Raw genomic sequence first — 15,174 nt, 5'->3', positions numbered from 1 at the left:
GCAACTCCAAAAATTTATATGGAACCAGAAAAGACCCCAAATAGCCACAGCAATCCTGAGAAAGAAGAACAAAGTTGCAGGGATCATAATAGCAGACATCAAACTATAGTACCAAGCCATGGTTCTCAAAACTGCCTAGTACTGGCACAAGAACAGAGATATAGACCAATGGAACAGAACAGAGAACCCAGAAATTGACCCAAGCCATTATGCTCAATTAATATTTGACAAAGGAGGCAAGAGCATACAATGGAATCAAAACAGTTTCTTTAATAAATGGTGCTGGGAAATTTGGTCAAATACATGCAAAAAAATGAAACTAGGTCACCAACTTACACCATACACAAGAACAAACTCAAAATGGCTAAAGGACTTCAATGTAAGATGGGAAACCATAAAAATACTAGAGGAACCCATAGACAGCAAAATAGCAGACATATGTCATAGCAATATCTTTACAGACACAGCTCCTAGGTCAAGAGAGACAAAGGAGAAAATAAACAAATGGGACTACATCAAAATAAAAAGCTTTTGCACATCAAAAGAAACCATCAACAAAACAACAAGAAAGCCCACTGCATGGGGGAACATATTTGCCAATGATATTTCCGATAAGCGTTTAATCTCCAAAATTTACAGAGAACTCATACAACTTAACAAGAGGAAGATAAAATCAAAGATCTTATCTTTGATTGGAAAGGAAGATCCAATCAAAACATGGGCAAAGGATCTAAGAGACACTTTTTGAAAGAGGACATGCAGAAGGCCCAGAGACATATGAAAACATGCTCACAGTCACTAATCATCCGAGAGATGCAAATCAAAACAACAATGAGGTACCGTCTCACACCTGTCATAATGGCTATCCTCAACAAATCAACAAACAAGTGCTGTTGATTATGTGGAGAAAAAGGAACCCTCATGCACTGCTGGTGGGAATGCAGACGGGTGCAGCCACTGTGGAGAATACTATGGAGTTTCCTCAAAAAGTTAAAAATGAAACTCCTACTTGACCCAGTAATCCCACTTGTAGGACTATATCCCAAGAAACCAGAAACACCAATCAGAAAGGATGTATGTTCATAGCAGCACAATTTACAATAGTTAAAATTTGGAAACAACCTAAGTGCCCATCAGCAGATGAGTAGATTAAAAAACTGTGGTACATCTATACCCAGTCAGACAAAGAAAAATATCACATGATCTCACTCATATGTGGGATATAATGATCAACATAATTTGATGAACAAGAATAGATTCAGAGACAAATGGTATGGGAGGCGGGGTTAGAGAGCAACCAAAGGGCTTGAAGGTATGCATATTAGCATAACCAATGGACACAGACACTGGGGCAATGGGGGTTTGCTCCGGGTGGTAATGGCTGGGGGCGGGGGTCAGTTGGTGAAAAAGGAGACATATGTAAAACTTTAGACAATAAAAAAGGAAAAACAAACAAACAAAAAAAACTTCTTCCCTTTATCCTTTTTATACTACTCATAATATAAATTTTTTCTTCAAGTATTCTTGGTTACACATAAAAACTCTTAAAATACACTCTTGCCATATATATATTATTTAATTTGTACTTTCCTCTTGTTTTAGTACAATAAAATATACCCCTAATAAGTGCTATTTCCCCATGTTGCAGTTATCTTTATAATGCCTGGTCTTCTTATAAAATGAGGCTCATTTCTGCATTTATTCACACAAATATTCTGAAACTGGAAAGTAGCACGAGTGGTTGGTTCACTAGCACTGTTTAATATTAGAAGCTGTCTCTTTTAAAGTATTAATCAATAGGGAGATTTCAGACCTCAAAAATCAAGAATTTATTTTCTTCTTAATCCAAGATAAAGAACAGATTCCATTCTAAGCCATGCTCGTTTCATTTTGCTGCTATTTTAAAACCTGATGCACATTAAAAAAACAACCCCAAATGGTCAACTCAGAGATTTTCAGACAAACTTGGCAGAACTCAAAGTACTGGGCTTCAGCTGGGCAAGAAGAATATTAGACCTTCTGGGGTATTATCCACCCAGTCAGAACATTTTACCACTCATCCGTCATTACTTATTTTCTCATTCCAAAATGGCCTGTTGCCATGACAGCCTGACACACACCGCCCTGCAATCATGCCCATACACATTGCACCTTTGGCAGAGAGACTGCCAGTCCTGTTTAAGGCAATTGCAAGTTTCACATTTATGATAATTTATCAAATGTCTTGCTAAAATTCTATTTTTTATGAGGGTATGTTAGAGACTCATACCGTATTTGCTCTACTTGGTGTAAATGAAAAGCCTTGAAATTTCTTGGCCTCTTTCAAGACAGAAGCTTAAGGCAAATCCATTCTCGTATCTCCTACAGGGCTTGGCATTACCCTGGGGCTGTGGGCATTCCAGATGCCAAGGTTGGCATGCTGAATTGTTATTTTCTGTAATCCATTGCATGGAAATATGTAAAATTCTAACAGTTGCATTTGGAATTAGGTCCCAGTTTAATAGCTGGCAGGGCACTCCTTCGCCTCAACTCAGACCCCCACCATCAGCTTCACATACTGAAGAGATATTTGCTGACAACTCAGATGGTACCAAGTCAGTTTACATTCATGAAATTAGAGAAAGAAAGAGAGGGGAGAGGTCTTGGCCAGGTGCAATGGGAGTAATGAAACCCTTCACTAAAAATTACCGTTACCTTTTGTTACAGATGGGTTAACTGAGGCTAAGAGAAAGCAAATAATTTGTGCAATGACCACAAAGACCATGTGTCATATTTGGTATCAGTAATCTCTGGCTTCAAACACCATATTATGTCCGTATCTCAATGATACAGACGGAGAGAATACACTTCAAATAAATGTCATGTCAAGGAATCTACATTTGTACACAATGGCATTCAATTGAAAAGGATTTAAAAGATGCCCCTATCTCCACTGCTAAATTATACTAAAAGAATGCATGCATGTGCATATACAGAAACACACACAAACACATACACAGTGCTGAGCACCTGCTCTATACCATGTCCCTTGTAAAAGAGCTAAAATGGATGTGTGTCTTTACATCAGAATAATATCTTTTTCACCCTATTGGTCCTTTTGGTTCACAAATAAAGGATCCAGACTAATCAGAAAACTGGGGAGTGAAGGAGGACTGAAAAGGCAAGAGAACGGTGTTAAGGATAAGTATAAGCAGGGGCAACTGGCAACCTAAGGGACAGAGTTGTCTATTTACAAGTAGAACACTGACATGGGTGGATGAGCTAAGCAAATGAAATGAAAAGTCTTGGAAGCAAGACTTTCTGTAATGTGTAGGTGTTTACATACCTCAGAGTTTGAGATGGGTGGTGGAGAAGGGCAAAGAGCTTTGGATGACAATCTGCCCCCCAGAGCAGGAGCTAGGAACACACATCTGAAGCCTAGCTATAGATTCTAAGAGTTGCCACTGCTCAAGGTATAGAGTGGGACTGATGGCTATCTTCATGCCTTTAGTTGCCAAGTATTTGGGTTGAGAAAGATTTCTCCCAGAATTTAAAAAAAAAATCACAGAAACAATAATAGCAATGCTGAAGAAAAATAAACACAGTATCAAAAATCAATGGCAAAAGGGTGGATTGTTTTATTTTATAACTGCCATTGAAAATGTGTAGAAGATCTAGATATATGAAAGTGTTAAACCTTTCTCTTTAATAAAACAATAGAAAGCTAGAAGAAAGTATCAGAGAATGTCAATATTTTCCCAAGATAAGAAAGATTTTTCTAAGTATAAAATTTATGGAAGAAAGCCATTTGGGGGGGGGGGTGAGAAACAATCAATGTGTTTGTATAAAAAATAGGACAGCTCTGAAATTCAACAAACATTATAAGCCAAATTTTTAAAAAAATGATAAACATGAAAAATGCTTTATATAAATGTGTTTTCACAAATCAATAGCAAAAATAAAAAATAATGATTTAGAGACATGTACAGACATTTAAAAAAGAAAACAATAGAAAAGGCAAGAACAGACAATAACCTTGCAGAATCCAAATAAATGGAAAACTGGATTACAATATCCAACCTTACCAGCAATAATAAAATGAAACTTAATTCAAACATACCATACATGTCAAATCTATCTATAGGATTGTTTATCATAACATTCATGACTAAAATGGGAGGATCCTATGTGCCAATGAGAGGAAAACAAAAATGCACACTTACAAAATAATACTTAATGACATACTTTTGATGTTTAGTGAACAGGAGGAAAATGTAGGCTACTAATATTTATTTGATATAATTCTAAATAAAAATTCACACAAATTTATTTTTGTTAAAATATATGTTTATATTTTAAGAACAAGATATATTATGTTATATATTATTTTATCTAAATAGCTAGACAAACATATTTATAGAAAAATAAATTTATTAAAGTTTTAACATATTTACCTCTGGAAAATAGAGTGGTGAGTTATTGTTATTTTTATGTATTTTGTTTTGTATTTCTCAAGTGTTTTAAAATAATCACATATTATTTTTTATCACTAAGTTATCACTAATTTAAAAAAAAATCCTAAATATGACTAGGCACTTCTTTAATTTGGGTCAAAAGATAGCCATCTTTTATCCATGTGCAGGAAATATCTCTTCTTCACAAGTTCTCTTTCTTCCAGTAAACAATCTAGGCATCTGACTTCCAGTCTGGGTGTCTTTGGATGTAGGAAGAATAGTGAAAGAGAAATTGTATCAGCCTCCTGGCTTCCAGTTTAGAGGCACTGGTAGCTCTCACTAAATGGGTCTTCTTCTAGAATGAGAATTCCAAAGGTAGAATAAGCAATAATTTTCAGTTTAATTCATTTAAATCATTCTTTGCTTTGTGTCTTGGCCAAAGTTACAGGCTACTCATTTGACCAAAAGCTCAGGCTTAAAATTCCTTGTAATTGAATTCTTGCTACACAGATGGCTGAGTTTGAGTAGATGATTAGTGTGTAACTTCTAAGAATGCCTTTCTTGAAGTAGACATTCCAGTTAACTGTGTGTCATTAGTGATCTCAGTCTTTATTCTCATATGGCATTTCTTAGTTTCCATTCTCTCTCTGTCTTTCAGGGCTATTCCTCCTTCATGCCCAACCCTTTCTTTCCTTTGGAGATTGTCTTCTCTGCACCTAGCTCTTCTGCCTGCTGCGGGGAATTTCCCCTGCCTGGTATGCATCATCGGCATGTGGACCACAGGGAGGCACTGGAGTCTTCAGTTCACAGGAAGTAAAAAGAAAAATGGTAAGTCTTTTCTAAAGCACTTGCCTTTGCTTTGGGGCACTGAGGACCATCAAATAAGCAAGTCCAGGGCCCAAATCGTACTGTCTGACCATTCCCAGGTACCAGCACCCTGGATCCTGTGTTGTTCCAAAACTTTTTCATGTGAAACAATCTTCTTTCCAGTAATCACAAAGCACACCAGAGGGAGAGTGCAACCAACAGTGGGGACGTAGCCAGGGGCCCCACCCTTGTAACTTGCTGATTCCTCATATGAACTCGAGGGCTCTTCCTGAAGGTGAAATCCTTCTTCTGAATCCACTGAGCCTTTCAGTCCCTTGAAAGTTCTGACAGGGTCTATAAAAATTTCTGCTCTTAACCTTTCTTGTGTTATAAAAAGAACAGCCACGTTCCTCATAACTATTTGATGTCTTATATAAAACCCTTTATAAAATAAAACTTAAAAATCTCCCCAGATAGCCTCAAAAGAAAAGTTGCCCGGCCTTGTCTTTAAACGACATGCTTATTTAATAGCGACATGAAGACAGTCGGGGCTCTGAATTCTGGGCTGCCCACACTGGCATTGAGGGGCCCTGTTAAAACCTGCCAGTTGCTGAAATATCCCTTCTACTCTGTGGGGAGGCAGTGTCAAGAGTAAAAGCCAGAAAAGGAAGTGTTGGCTGGCATCCAAAAACAGTTGTAGAAAAGAGGGTTCTCTCTCCGACAGCCTCCTGACATGCTTTCTTCAGTTTGGCCATGAAGTTGAAATCTTTCCTCAGGAGAGATGAGTGTATATATTAAGACCGCAGGAGCGCTGTGGGCTCAGGAATTTCAAACATGGCCCAGTCTGACATGAAGGAAGGAAAGGGAGGGGGTGTGTGTGGAAGAAACTGCTGAACTTCCAAAAAGGTTTATCTTTGAAATGTTTCTACTGCCAAACTCTTCTCGGTACTTCTAATATAATTTGGACCCAATCCAGCATGGTTTTATATGTGGCTTCTTGATTACATGATTTCTGAGAGTCTGAGTCCATCAAATACAATGACACATGCAATCTATGTGACTAAAACATGGGTATATAGGAAGCAGTTAACACACAGCACTTTAGTAGTCAAAAGCTAAGAGCCCGGCTGGCATGGCTCAGTGGTTAAGCATCAACCTATGAGCTAGGAAGTCATGGTTCAATTCCAGGTCAGGGCACATGACCAGGTTTCAGGCTCGATCCCCAGTATGGAGCATGCAAGAGGCAGCTAATCAATGATTCTCTCTCATCATTGATGTTTCTATCAATCTCTTCCTCTCTGAAATCAATAAAAATGTTTTTTTTTAAGAAAAAAAAAGCAGCTAAGAAATGCAGTCAAAATGTTTTTAAAAGCATACCTGGAAGGAAGAAGGGGTGATAGGGAAAATACGCAAAAAAAAAAGTCCTCTCCCATCTCAACTAGCAGTGACTGTCACAGAGAAGAGTGTGGCAGGCCTCCATCACTGCTTAGGCTTATAGAGTCTGACCCACTGGTGGTGGAGGGGTGAGCCTGTGTGCACCTATCAATGTACATGAGGGAGGTAGAGCCAGGACGGCCCCCCAAGCTAAATAAAAGTTCAAAAAGATACATATACGTGTTTACTACAGTCAAAAATGATCTTTCTACAGAAAAACACAACAGAACAGTAAAAACTTGGCAATTGTCTCATTTTACCGATGACTTTAATGACAGGCAACATGTACATTAGACCTTAACCAACTGTGTGGGTTTAATAAAGCATGCTTTCTCATGTTTTGAAGTATAACAAAAAGCAGAGTTTCTAACCTTAATGTCCCTCTGAATCACTGTTGATAAGTAAGCAAAGAAATAAACCGGGTATAATTGTGTACTAAGGAAGTTGAAAGCTAATTTCTAGATAAGCCTATACAGCCATCAAAATCCGTAATGGGAACATAAAGCACAATTTTCTGGATTTGTCTATTCGGTGAGTTTCTAGCTTTGTTCTTCCACCAGTGAGTTGTTTATCTTTACAACAAACAGTTCCTTTGCACATCAATTTTCTCACTTGTAAAATAGAAATAATAGTAATACCTACTTCTCGGTATTACGTGATTTCCAAAGGTACGATGGATGTATCTTGAGCAGACTATAAAACGACACTGCACACATGTTGGTTCATGATGAAGTGGTAATATCTCTGATTCATTTCACTCAAAAGATTAAAGAGAAAGGGTATTTTACAGCTTCTTAGATTTTAATCAGTTTCTAATGCACTAATTTCATGGTTATAAAATATTAGAGCTGAAAGACATTCTAGAAATCATCTCATTCAAACTTTCTTATTGTTAGGGCCCACAGAGTTTGTGCGATTCTCAAAGTCAAATAGCAAACAAAAAGTTAGGGACATGCACAGACAGCAAACGTATATGCTAGGTGCATACATCTGCAATACCAGCTATTGTGAGCCAGCTAAATATTTTCTTTGACAAGGTTCTCTGACTTCTTTGCAAATCTGGCCTTAAAGCAATTTCTATAAAGTAAAGTTTGTATTTACCCATAGTCTTATAGCACAGCTTAGGGAAAAATGATCCCATGGAAACAGGAGGCACAGATATTTTTTAAAGGTATACACCAATCATCTCATCCCTTTGCTTACACCTTTCTATCAGCCCTCTCTGGACTGTATTATAAACACTCTGATTCCTGTTTACTTAGACAAACCCTTCTCTATTGTAACTCCTTTTCATCAATTTTACTTTGGCCACATCTGCCTCATTTCTTTTCTTCTAAATTTGAGATTTAGGTGATGCTTTTCCCTTGGATCACTGGAGGTGCCTTCTGAGACTCCCCCACTCTCTTTCCTATCTCCCTCTCTGGCTCACGGTGCTCGCCCATCTGGAATGGTCTTAAGGGAATTTTTCATCCTTGGTACCAGCCTCTGCCACTAGAACATAAGCTCCATTAGGGCAGCAATTATCATTTTTTACAAACTACTGAATTCCCAGTATCTAGCTACACTAGCTAGTTAGCACTAGTCTAACACATAGTAGTATCAATTACATTGTTTATTGATAAATAAACAATTTAATGAATGAATGGATGAATAGATGAAAGATTAGACTACTAATAACTTTTGGTAAAAATGATGCTGAGATGGTGATCATAATATCTTGCTGTTCTGACCTGCTTGTAGCTCCTTGGCAGCCAGGACTGTTTTGAAAGAATGATGGGAGAAATTATCGGCACCTGACGACAAGATCAAAGAACGCCAAAGACAAACTTCACTGGCATCAGACTTTCCCGTGAAATCAGGCTTAGCATCAGGTACCTTCGTTAGTTTTATGAGTTAACTAGAGGCCCGGTGCATGAAATTTGTACATGAGGGTGGGGGTCCCATCAGCCCAGCCTGCACCCTCTCCAATCCGGGACCCTCCAATCCTGGGGATCGAGCCTAAACCGGCAGTCAGGCATCCCTGACACAATCCAGGACCACTGGCTCCTAACTGCTCACCTGCCTGCCTGCCTGATTGCCCCTAACTGTCCCCACTGCCGGCCTGGTCTCCCCCAACTGCGTGCCCCTGCCAACCTGGTTGCCCCTAACTGCCACCTGCTGCTCAGTCATTTGGTCATCCCTCACTAACACCCCTGCTGGCCTTGTCGCCCCACTCAGCCTGTTTGTCATCTGTTCGGTTGTTTCAGATGTGATGGCCCCTAGCTATGTATATATTGTTTTAAGAACCTTAAATATTTAAGGCATATAGCATATAGGGGAGTAAAGGGGACCAGAGTACATAAGATTCAGTCTCTAACATAAAGTCCACATAGTTTGCTTTGGGATCTAAGGTATAAATGTATAAAAAATTATATAACTGAGCAAGAGTTGAATAAATATTCAAAATTTAAATAGCAATTGTTATGGACTCAATGCTTGTATACCCCTCAAAGTTCATATGTTGAAATGTAATTCCCAATGTGATGGTATTTGGAATTGGGGGCCTTTGAGAAGTGATTAGTCATAGGGTGGAGACCTCATGAGTGGAATTAATGCCGTATAAGAAGAATGTCAGAAAGCCAGCTAGCTCTCTATCCAACATGTGATGTCACAAGAAGTCAGGTGTCTGCAACCCAGAAATGGGTCCTCACTAGAGCCTGGCCAGGTCGGCACCTTGATCTCAAAGTTTCATTTTCCATAACTGTGAGGAATACATTTCTATCATTTTCAAGTCTCCCAGTTTATAGTATTTTGTTAGAGAAGCTGGAGATAAAATAGTAATGAAGGAAGATACAAATCGTAAAGACAGTAACTGATTGTGTCAGGGGTAAATAGAACAATCAAAAATTGGTATGAGTTCAAGAGAAAAGTGAGTGTTACAAACTGGTAGGATTCAGGCAGAAGGAATTTGTGGCGTATAAGTAAACGAAGTTTCCTTGGTTTTCCTTCTTTCCTCAGACTGCAATTTCTTTTCCTGCTCATGTTCTTGATGAGGAAATGGTAACAAAGACTCAGAGTATATATTTTACACCTTTACACCTCCCCCCCCAGTATCATCCTAGCATCTCTACCCCAGAATCCTTTTCTGCCAGGGATCAAAGAAAGAAAGCCTCAGGTTCCAGAGACACTATACCAGACAAGTTTGAGGAACTTGAACTCTAAGGTAAGGGCCCAATTTCACAGGGTTGAGATGGACCTGCTGACACTTTTGCCTTTGCAATCTGAGTGCTCCCTGCTAGACTCAGGACAAGGGTAGATTCTGCTTTACTTTCCTTCAATTCTATAAACTAACACTGATCGTAGCATATCACTGGTGCTTGTCAAATACTTGGAGGACAGGTAGATAAATGGATGATGTTTGGATGCTTTTGCAACAGATACATATAATATCTGTCAGATAATTCCTTCTGTCCTAAGCCACAAGCCTTCTTCTCTGAAGAATGCTGGGGAAAGGCAGTTAAAACATAGATACTGACAAATTGGGTTCAAACCCCAGCTCACCACTCTAGCTTTGGAACTCTGAGCAAGATCATTTAATCTATGAACCTCCGTGTCTCTGTCTTTACAAAGTTTCTTTAAAATTTATCATAAGTTTACTTTCCAAGATGAAGACTAATGAGTAAGATCATGTCTATAATATAATTATTTACTTCCCATTTACAGACTGATAGCTTTTCCATACCTGGTCTGAAAACGGGATTTTTATTTATTGATTCTTTGGCTTTGATTTTGTTTCCCTGGGTCTAAGATAGTTCCAGAATGCCCTATGCTTTTATCCACATCTGATATTAGTTGTCTTGCCTTTTTATTTTTTTTAACTCTGACCTCTGCTGGGGGCAGGAAGCCATAGAAAGCACTATACAGTAGGGGAACTGTCTTATCCCACACTCTAACACATATACAACATACTGCTTCTTGGTATAACACATCATGAATAAATTTGAAAATGAGATTCAATTTCAGTTTGTTCATATTCTCTGCCTTGTGACACTCATTTTTAAAAACATTCCCACTCATCACTGCTTATTGTTCTTTTGATAGACTGCAAAATCTGAAGGTGGTTAAGCTATTTATTTATTTTAAAGCTAAGGCTCTTTCATCTCTCATATCTTTCTCCAGTTTCCATCATTCTGTGTCTCTGGCTCTGTCTCCTTATCACTTCCACGTGCACCCAGGCTTGGGGGCCACGGAAGCGCTCACCCCTTCCCGGACAAGAGCATCCATATCTCGCAGGAGCAGAAACAGGATGCACGGGCTCATTATCAGTGAGGAAGGGGAGAATGAGCATAGCATTCAGAAAAGCTGCTGTGGCAGGCCCTGTGCAAATCAGAGATTTGTGGAAATGATCACATTTCTACAGGCTGCCTTCTCTCCACAGCACGTTCTGCTCATTAATTCATTCATCTTTGTACCATCCCTGCCGCGGAGGTAACTATTATTAGCTTGGGCTTGTAGATGGAGAAACAGCACTGAAGTACAGTGAAGTTCAGCAACTTGCCCGAGATCACAGTGGGAGATGTTGTTGGGAGTGGGATCTGAGCCCAGAAGGCTTGTCTCCCAAGCACCTGCTCTCACAGAAGCACCCCTCCCACCCCATCCATTAGCATAATGGTTAAGGGAAGCTGTCATTTTATTTCTTGGATTTGCAGTCACCTAAGCGACTGAACTCTCCTGCACACACACACACATACACAGCTGAGTTGTTCTAACATTTACACTGCCAAATGTCTGCATAATTCCTCTCTTTTCCTTGCCTGGCTGTCAGCAGCTGCCCGACCTGACAGAATGCACCCACTCGGTCAAGAAAAAATATTTTTTGGGGAAAAAAAATACCATGACACATTAGCCCAGTGCTACAGGGGAAGCAGGGTATTGTCTCCTCGTGAAACAACACACTGCTTTCTGAGAGGAAAGCTACACCATTGTTTCATGCACCGACCCTCCGTGAGCACCCCATCCCAAGGTGCAGATGGCACGCTTGTTTGTCACCGTGATATTGATGAGGAAAATGATCTGATAGTCAAGATGTTTGGCCTGTTCACTTTGAGACTCCCGATTTGATTTCGGGAGACCCGTGAGGTAGATCAGGGAGGAGGCCAAGGTGGGCTGAGGGCCCCCCATGTGCCCTGCACTGTGCTGCACCCATTAGCCATCACCAAGCCACAAGGTGGGTACCAGTGCTCTGATTATAATGTGAGACTATCAATCAGTACAATGTTACTCCTCTTAAAGGGAAGAATCTGACAAGAATTTGTTGCCTGTCAACCTACAGGATTTAAACCATCACCATTGGATCATCAGAGAGGTGAACTTGACCCAGGTGGTTCAGCTACCCACCAGAGCCAGGATTTGAACTCAGTTCTGACTCTAAGTCACGTTGAATCTATATATTAGCATAAGCATATATCAATGATATTGACCTTATTTCCCCTGAACCCCCCTAAAAAAACTATCCTCTTAAAAAAGAGGGGCCTCGCATTAAAAATCATTTGCTGAGCATGAGTTCAGGCTGAGCTGGTTTCTTAGGGTTTCAGCCACGTGTCCACCATTGGCTGTCGAGTCACACTGTGATAACTACTGTGCTCTATGAGGGAGGCAGTCCAGCTGAGGCTTCAGACTAAGCATCTGGAGGATATCAAGAGACACTTAATGTGAGGATCTGTTACACTCAAGGTATCCAAATAGACAAATGTGTACAAAGTAGCTACTGTGTGCCAAGCGATGTGCTACATCATCTCTGCTTTCAGAGATGCTGAAACTAAGTTTAGAGGGCAGATGTGCCAGGAAAAGGCACCAGGCCAGCTGGCGAGCGAGCTTGGGCTGAGTGGAAGTTTTTCCGACTTCCAGGCACGCCCGCCCCCATGACAAGCTCTTTCTCTTGCAGCTCCTAAACTTTCTGCACATCTTCCCTGCAGTGACAAACCTTCCTGTGTCTGACTTTCCTCTTTGCTGCCCTGGGAGTCCACTGTGAAAGAAGGATGATCAGTCTTTCCTAGAAAATTGTTTTCAACTTCATGTTTCACCTTTGATGGAAAAACTTCCTAAATGAGGTGCTGAACAATAGTTCTTTTTAGAATTGTTATTGGAAATGCACATTTAGACATATTTATACACTGAGCTGTACTACTTTATACCTATATGTGGAACAAACACCAGGGCAACCACTGCACAGGTTAGGAAATAAGCATCTCAAAAGCTCCCAGGTGACCCTTCGCTTTCCCAAGAAAGAAAACCAATATCCAAACACATACATGTGTGGCAACACTACTAAGAAAAACAAGGCCTGGCAGGTATGGCTCAGCAACTGAGGATCAACCTATGAACCAGGAATTCACAGTTCAGTTCAGTCAGGGCACCCGGGTTGTGTGCTCAACCCCCAGTGGGGGCATGCAGAAGGCAGCTGATCAGTGATTCTCTATCATCATTGATATTCCTATCTCTCTCTCCCTTCCTCGCTGCAATCAATAAAAAAATGTTTTTTTTAAAAGAAAAACAAGTAAAGAGTGATATTTAAATAATGTAAATCAAAAATATGTCATTGGATATAAAATAAGTCCTTCTTTTTTACCTGTCCTTCAGTGTATGCAGATCGATGCCCATGCCTCTGGCTTGACCTCCCGTGACCTCTGCCTTCCACAAACGCTGATTGGAAGAACACAGTGGGCTGATGGTGTCTCCAGGCCTTCCCTGTGACACTCGTTCCCAGGCCCTGTGCAGTGCTGACACATTGTCACTTAGATCTGTCTAACCTCCTGTCTCAGAGTGGCCCTCCCCACCACACACCTTCTATTAAATTAGATCAGTTCGCCTTATTGTCTCCCTCACAGCATTTATCATTACTGACATTGTATAACATTTTTTTCTTTTTTTGTTTGAATTTTACCTACTCCTTATGCTTCCCACCTCCCCAGTCTTGGAAGAAAGCTCTTGATGAAACCATTGTCCGCCCCTTCTAACCCTCCTCCCACACCACTAACAGAGAAAAGGCATGAGCAAAGAAGTAGCAGAGAGATGGGAGAACTCAGCCGAGTCAGGCTGGGACTTTTGGAGTCTCATCCTTCCCTGTGTCCAGTCCTAACTCATGCCACGGCCGTCATCCGGCCATGTTATCAATGGACCACAGGTCCCATTCAGGGTCAGGTGACCTTGTGAAGCAGAAATAATATGTCACAAAGATACAGTGTAATAAAAGATGTGTGCAAAGCTTGGCTGCCAAAGCCAGCTTTTCTAAATAACATTCTGATTGCATTCGATGCCTCAGCAACCCCACTATTCTTGCTGCCCAGGCGCTCGGCAGCCAATATACGCTCCGGATGATGAAAAGCCCTGGGACCCACTGGGCAAAAGCCAAATCTCATATCGGCAGCATCGGCATAAGGGCATAGAAAGCAATCCTGTTAAATATTTAGATGTGTAGGGCCCTAGAGCGTAACACACACTCAGCTAGAAATGCACTTTTTTTTTTTTTTTACCAGGAAACTTGAGATTATAAAGCAGGACAATATTGTGCCTTTTAAAAGGAAGTGAATCGGGGAAGGATTTGTTGCATATTGACCTATGGGATTTAAATCATCACCATCCAATCAGCGGCAGGCCTGGGCCTGGGTTCATTGAATCACAGCACTAATCCCTTACATTTACAATGTGCTTTTTTTTTTTTTTTGGTTGCAAATCGCTTTCACAAGCATTATGTTGTTTGACGCTCAAAACAAACAAACAAACAAACAAAAATCCATCCCTGACTCGTTTTGCTCAGTGGCTCGAGCGCCAGCCTGAGGACTGAAGGGTCCCACGCTCAATTCCGGTTGAGGGCATGTACCTTGGTTTCGGGGACATCCCCAGTAGGAGGTGTGCAGGAGGCAGCTGATTGATGTTTCCCTCTCATTGATGTTTCTAACGCTCTATCCCTCTCCCTTTCTCTCTGTAAAAAATCAATAAAATATATTTTTAAAAAATCCATGGAGATAAATTCATTAGCAAGTATTTTTTGAGCATTTACTATGGATAGGGTACCAAACTGTGTGCTAGGAGAGATAGAGACCAGCCCCCAGCTGGAGAAACAGAACATATCATTGTCTCCTTAAGGGAAACTGTAATGGAAGGATTAGAGGGTGGATATCAAAGGTAAAAGTAAAGGCTAACAACAAGAAAAATTATTTATTACCACATGGTTGTTCGTATCCATGAGTTTTTTTCAGGGAATTGGGGGAGATAAATGGTGATGGAAGGAGACTTGACTTGGGGTGGTGAACACACAATACAGTGTACAGATTATGTGTAGTAGAATTGTGCACCTGAAACCTATATAGTTTTAATAGCCAGTGTCACCCCAATAATTTCAATAACAAGGAAAAAAAGAAAAAGTTATTTATCATGTGGGTGTTATCATCAAGAAACTGTTTTGTTTTGTTTTCATTTTTTGGCTCATGGCTTATATTTAATCCCCCCCCCCCCCGCCGTG

Source organism: Myotis davidii, unplaced genomic scaffold, assembly GCF_000327345.1.
Source record: "Myotis davidii unplaced genomic scaffold, ASM32734v1 scaffold259, whole genome shotgun sequence".
Lineage (NCBI taxonomy): Eukaryota > Metazoa > Chordata > Mammalia > Chiroptera > Vespertilionidae > Myotis > Myotis davidii.
This window is presented reverse-complemented; position numbering follows the sequence as displayed.